The 6,000-nt window shown below is 44.7% G+C and overlaps 1 long non-coding RNA gene across 1 annotated transcript in view; it reads right to left on the reverse strand.

Annotated features, from left to right (window-relative positions):
• Nucleotides 1–5,778, reverse strand: part of LOC136786533 (uncharacterized) — a 44,802-nt gene extending 39,024 nt beyond the window's left edge. The window contains exon 1 of the long non-coding RNA XR_010825437.1: nt 2,233–5,778. This is a non-coding gene — a long non-coding RNA (uncharacterized lncRNA). The remainder of the gene's footprint in view (nt 1–2,232) is intronic.
• Nucleotides 5,779–6,000: the final 222 nt, after the last annotated feature.

Raw genomic sequence — 6,000 nt, forward strand, 5'->3', positions numbered from 1 at the left:
TCCACACAATGGAAAACATTACACATTTCACTAGCTAACGACCACGCTGCTCATTTACATGTCGTAGGCAAATACTAACAAGGTCGCAGCCAGAAAAGTGCGGTCAGGAGCTGCTACTGCTCCTGGCAAGGGGTTAGTGCCTGGAAAAGGGCTGCACGGGAAACTCTTTAAACACCTTGAAACATGTGCTAAGCTGCTGAAGTATGAGGTGTGGTGACAGCAAGGTGTTGAAACAGCACTTTTAAAAGCTGCCAGTCATCATTAACACATCTCCGCAGAGCATTGGCAGCCAAGTCAAAGCCGACACCTAGAGCATCTTCTTGAAGGGTGGGTGGGGAGAACGGAAGAGGAAAGGGAGCAGGTGTGGGGAAGACAAAGGAAGCACACAGAAGTCGTGCAGAGGGGGTTTTCCCTCTTGCTATCATGCTCAGAGATTCCCATCCTTGTTTACAAAGAGGCAATGCGGATAGCTGCTCTTCATCAGCTCCTGCATCATTTGTCTGGGCAACCCGCGAGGGAAACCCTGCGCTACCCCTCCCTGCTTCTCCCTCTGAGAGCTTCTGACACTTTGGGGATCAGGTGGTCCTGCTCTTGGTTTTGCGAAGCGCCTACCCCAAGGCTAGGGGCAGCATGATTAACCAAAAGCTGCTGAGACGCCAGCAGAGAAGAGCTGTTGACTTGAGCAGCAAGGCTACCGGCAGAAATTTCTCTGTGCCACGGAGGAGAAAGTCCATGAGCATGGGAGAGCCCAAGAGCAGCTGCTAGCTGGAGATGCAGGGCAACAGCAGTGTTCACATCTCCTGCTCTCCTACTGCTCCTGGGTCCCCTGCAAAGAGACACAACCCACTTCTTTGTTCAACGGCGTTTGGACACATTTTCTTTTTTTTTTTTTTTTGACAAAATTTTGACTGATGTCTTTTCCAGTTGCATGCTTCCTGAGATTAATTTCAACTTTACATGAAATTCTCCCTTATCTCTGACTTTATATACTCAACCACTTTACAGAAGAGTCAAGTTACCAGTAGAAAATCTGGGGCAAAACTGCACCAGCCATGATGTTTTTCCTGGTACAAACACTAAGAAACAAACAAAAAGAAACCTAAAAACAATAAATAATAAAGTTCCTAACACTACAAAGTAGCTGGATAGGAAAATTTGCATGAATTAAAAGCGAACAGACATAACAAAATATAATCCTATGTTCTAAGAGTCTAAAACTATCATGCATCAAAACCTTAAATATTTATTTGAAATCATGCACCCTACTTATTCCATATTCTAAACCTGTGCAGCAGAGAGGCTGTAATTGTAATGGATTTAATAAAAGCTATCATATTTCATAATTCAGCAAGAAGGATTATGCATAGCACTAGATGTGACTAAGAATAGCTAAGTTTCTTCTTGTTGGTGATTGTTCTAAGAACTAAAAGAAAAAATTCATCCATCTCTCACGCTCCTTTTGCTCCCTCAGGTACTCAAGAAGCCCCATGCCCCACTGCTGGGCAGAATGCTCCCTTCCCCTCTCTTTAATGAGCTTCAGAGCAGTTGGTTCATTAACCCTTAGCAAGCACAGGCTTCCTCAATATTAGGGAAATTTCACCCCTAGGTTTCCAGGATGTTGCTGTAAGTAAGTGAACATCACTCCTAGCCCGACTGCTTAAGAAACAAATCTTTTTCTTTGACTGTGTTGCCAGTACAACTGCTCATTTCCCTCCTCATCGTGTAACTTTGGAGTCCGTCGTCCAGTCCTGGGCAAATCTGAAAGGGGGCAGAGTTTCCCAAATGAAGGCAAGGCAGCTAAAACCCAGCAGCTTACCTGTCATGAGCAGCAGGTCCCTCCCCAAAGGCTCCAGACAGTATTTTGTGCTTTGCCCAGCCCAGCGCAGTGGGGGACCTAGCAAGGACAGAGATGCCCCCAGCCATCTGCATTGGGAGACACAAGCTACAAGTCCGTGGGGCTTCACTAAATTCGCAGCTTCACTAAATCTGCTGCTCATGAAAAAACTTGTTTCTTTATCCTTTTTTTTTTTTTTCTAAAACCGAAGCACTAAAAGATTAGAGAAAGCCAGACTTTTAAAGAGACATCATGGGGACTATGTACTTAATTACCTTTAAAAAAAAGTCTAAGCTGAAGTGACTTGCTTAAAGATAGAGCGAATGACTGAAACACATCTCTCAGCATCCAGATTTTCAGCAAAATCACTAAAACTTTTTTGATAATTCATTTCTTACCTGTGGATAATCATTACCGGAGAAGAAAGGTGAGGATTAAAAATAATCAAAACCCTTCTTTAGAGCCAGGGAGATGAAAATTACCATCCAACTTTCTCCTTCTCTTGCTGTCTCTCTTACACTTGCACACAGTTACATACCCATCTCGTAAACACGCTCCATCAGCTTGATGGATATATGCCACACCTGTTCCCAGCCCCCTTTAGGGAGGTTTTCCTCATTCATCTTCCAGGCAGGGACTGTCTCTTCATTATATGCCTGTGAAGTCCTTAGCACAACGAGACTGGGGCCTCTAGGCACTATCATCATAATAAATAATCATAATTCAGGAGTGTGATGCTTTCAAATCCCAAACTTACATTCTTCTGAGCTTCCCACCACACTTACATACACCTAACACGCCCTTTTCTCTTTCTGAATTTGACCTCTGCTCTCATTCAAAGCACAAACCCTCTGTTTCTGCAGGGGCTGAAGTTTGGTGGGGGATTCCCGGAAAGCCCGCTTGGGCTGCGTTTATTCCTGTGAAGCCAGGTGGGATGGGATGGCCATCAATCTGTTCACACCTTGTCAACAAGGGGCCTGCTCTGAGCACATCCCTCTTCTAGCTCTAGGAAATGACTGCAGATGATGGCAAGGAGCGACGAAGAGAAGCCGTGCACAGACGAAGAGACAGCAAGGAACATCTTGCACGGTAATGGTCCTGTGCACAACTCGCTCAAACACTGGGACAGGGCGGGACTGAGAGGAGACTTCTCCATCTTGGATTTTGGGCCACCCTAAGCATTTGCAGGGGGGTTATTACCGACTCCCAGAAGAACCATCGTCTCCTTTTTTTCCCCATCAACAGATGACGGAGCCCAACAACTTTAGAATGAGTCTGCCCCCATAAATACGCCACCTGTGCCTGCCTCAGTGATGCCGTCGCTCCGCCATGCAAGTCTTCCCCTTCTTCCTCTCTCCCCTTAATTCTAGCGTTGTTCTCCTCCCCTCATCTGGTCTTTTCTCTCTGTGTTAAAACTAATGGGTTTACCACATGTTGGAAGGCAGCAAAAGGAAGTGATGAAGTGACAAATGGGAATGCACATGCTTTAATTTATTATGACAGTCGTGCCCGGGTCCACAAAGTAAACTGAGTCAACAGAGAAGGACTTTGTGCCAAGTTATTTATCCACTTCTCTAACTGGGGGATCTTTTTTTTTTTTTTCCCTAGCCAGCCATGAGACTGGTTAAACTCATCAAATTTATTGATGAACAGAAGCAGCAGGGAATTTTCTCACAAAACATGTTGTTGTTGAAACACTTGGATCTGTCCAAACCCAAACCTTTTTTCTAGGGATGGTTTGGTGTCGCTATATTTCCAGACCCAAGGGAAAAAAAAAGATTGGGGGAAAAATCCAGAATAATCAAAACATGCTGTTTGAACAGTTACTAAAAAGACATTTGCTTTTTGTTCAAGAGAACTGTCTGTGCAGTTTAATTAAATTTTGAAATCTTTCATTTTGATTTTTTTCTTTTTCTCAGCTTTTCACAGAGATGTCAAGAAAAACATTTCAACTGAGAAAAACTTATTTTTTTTTTCCTTTTGGTTTGTCAGCACATGACATTTTCACTCCAGTCTGGCACAACACAATTTTTCAGCATTTCCAAATTTCCCAGCCAGCCATATCCATGAACACGTCCAATTAACCCCACTGAACGTAAGCCCAGGTACAGACAGGTGTCCTATGTGACCGGTGGATAGTTTGGCCCCAAACCTCAATCGTTCCTCTCTAGAGCAAGGCCACAAGCCAAAGCTGCTGCCCAGCATCCCAGCAGCAGAGCAAGGCACCTCTGTCCCCTTCCTTTCCCAAGTCACACAAACAGCCCAGCGTCCTGTAGCAGCTGTGACAAACAGCCACTGCCAAGGAAAGACAGAAAGGACAGGACAGGCACACGTAACATCTCTCCTGCAGAACGCTGTTCTGACCTCCAATTTGTACTCTGGGAGTTTACAGAGGCAGAAATGGTTCTTTTGTATTTACCTGCCCTCAACAGACCTTTTTCCAAGGAATTTCTTTTTCCTGCACTTTAGCTCTCTGGCTTTTGTCTCTTATTAGGGTCAGACCAATCTCCTAGGGGTTACCAGGAGCATTGTACCCAATGGAGGTCACAGAATTATTTCTTTCTGGCACATGTGAGTTCTCAGCTAAGTGCAGCATCTCATTTTCAGATGCTGCTTTTCAAGGGAAAGGTAGACAGACTGCATAAACCCCAGCAAACAGAAAAATGCTGAAGAACTTTAGCAAGCAGCACCTACAAAGCAAGTTAGAAAGATCCGGGTCTCTACAGCATGCATGGGAAGTGAGCGCAGTGCTGGGCAGCCTCATACCCCCGATGCATGCAGCTGAGCAGGGATCTGCATGATATCCCTTTAAAACGCCGCTGTGTCTTTCACACTGAATCACATTCCAACATCGTGACACAACCTCCAAAGCAGCATTTTAACAACCTACAGTCAAAACAAGCAGGCATTGTTTGCCATCCTGCCTGTACAAACGCCCTTGCCATTGAGCTGGAACGTACCCACATCCGGGTGGAGGACACCAGGACTCCCAATAAATATCAAATCCAATAGAGGAGAATGGAGCTTTGATCCAGCAGGTACATCAATCAACAGCACCCGAGTATGCCAATGCAGACTAGAAGCCCCCAAATGATTTCTGTGCTCTCACAGTATTCTTTGGTCCGAGGTTAAGAACCTTCCTGCTGTGAAGCCCTTTCTTGCTGCAGCACAAGATGCTGTATTGCACCTTTCCTCGCCCTGCAGCATTTTTGAAACTGTACAGAGTAGGACATCTGGAAGGCTGATCCACAGACACAAGGGACATGAGTGGACTTTGTTTCTTGATGAAATAAATTTTGGCTAACAGGCATCAAATTTCTAATTCATGAACACCCAGGGCATACAATAATGCATGTTATCTATACGTAGAAAAATCAGAGGCACACAAGCTCAGGTGAACCCTCACTACCTTTCAGCTGAGTGAATTACTTACTAGCTTTTAGACAAACGATGCCGCTATACATCCTGTTACAGGGACAAAACCCTGGGTATTGATACATGCTGCTGGATCAGTTGATGCAGAGATCCCCCCCACTGCTCCTGCTTCCTAGGCCGAAATGAGGCAAATCAAAGTTCTAGGCAGAACCTACACGCTCCTCCCATGTTCACATCTCTTACCTTTAAAGGCAGGGAAACAGTTTGCATTTGTTGAAGTTTTTGTTTTTAGATCACGTGCAGGCTTAGGCAAACGCTAGTTAAACTCAGGTGATATTTTCAAACACTTCTTCAGATCTGTGACAACTGAAATCTGAAGGTATCTGGGGGGAGGGAAGGACAATGAAAATTGAAATGTTGTTCTTCTGAGATGAGAGGTAAGATGTCTTCCATCTACTGTTGGATAGCTATATCTGAGCCATCAAACTCCACTCTTCTTTTTATTATAAAAGGTAAGAAATTGGCATTTCCACAGCATGGATCTTCACCTGACCTGTTCTGGATGGCTTCTTTAGGATACATTGCCTCAGAAGTGTCTTTTTCACCACTGTAGTAATGTCAGCTCGGATGAAGCCACCTACAAACAAATCTACAAACCTGAACAAATCTGGATGGCTGAAATCCAGCCTACATGCTGAGGGTCTGAATCTGGTGGGTCTCCAGACTGGGCCATTGCTGCTCCTTCTCAATGTCTTCAACACAACTCTGCAGCATCATCCTCAAAAATAGTC

This window comes from Anser cygnoides, chromosome 17 (genome assembly GCF_040182565.1).
Source record: "Anser cygnoides isolate HZ-2024a breed goose chromosome 17, Taihu_goose_T2T_genome, whole genome shotgun sequence".
NCBI lineage: Eukaryota > Metazoa > Chordata > Aves > Anseriformes > Anatidae > Anser > Anser cygnoides.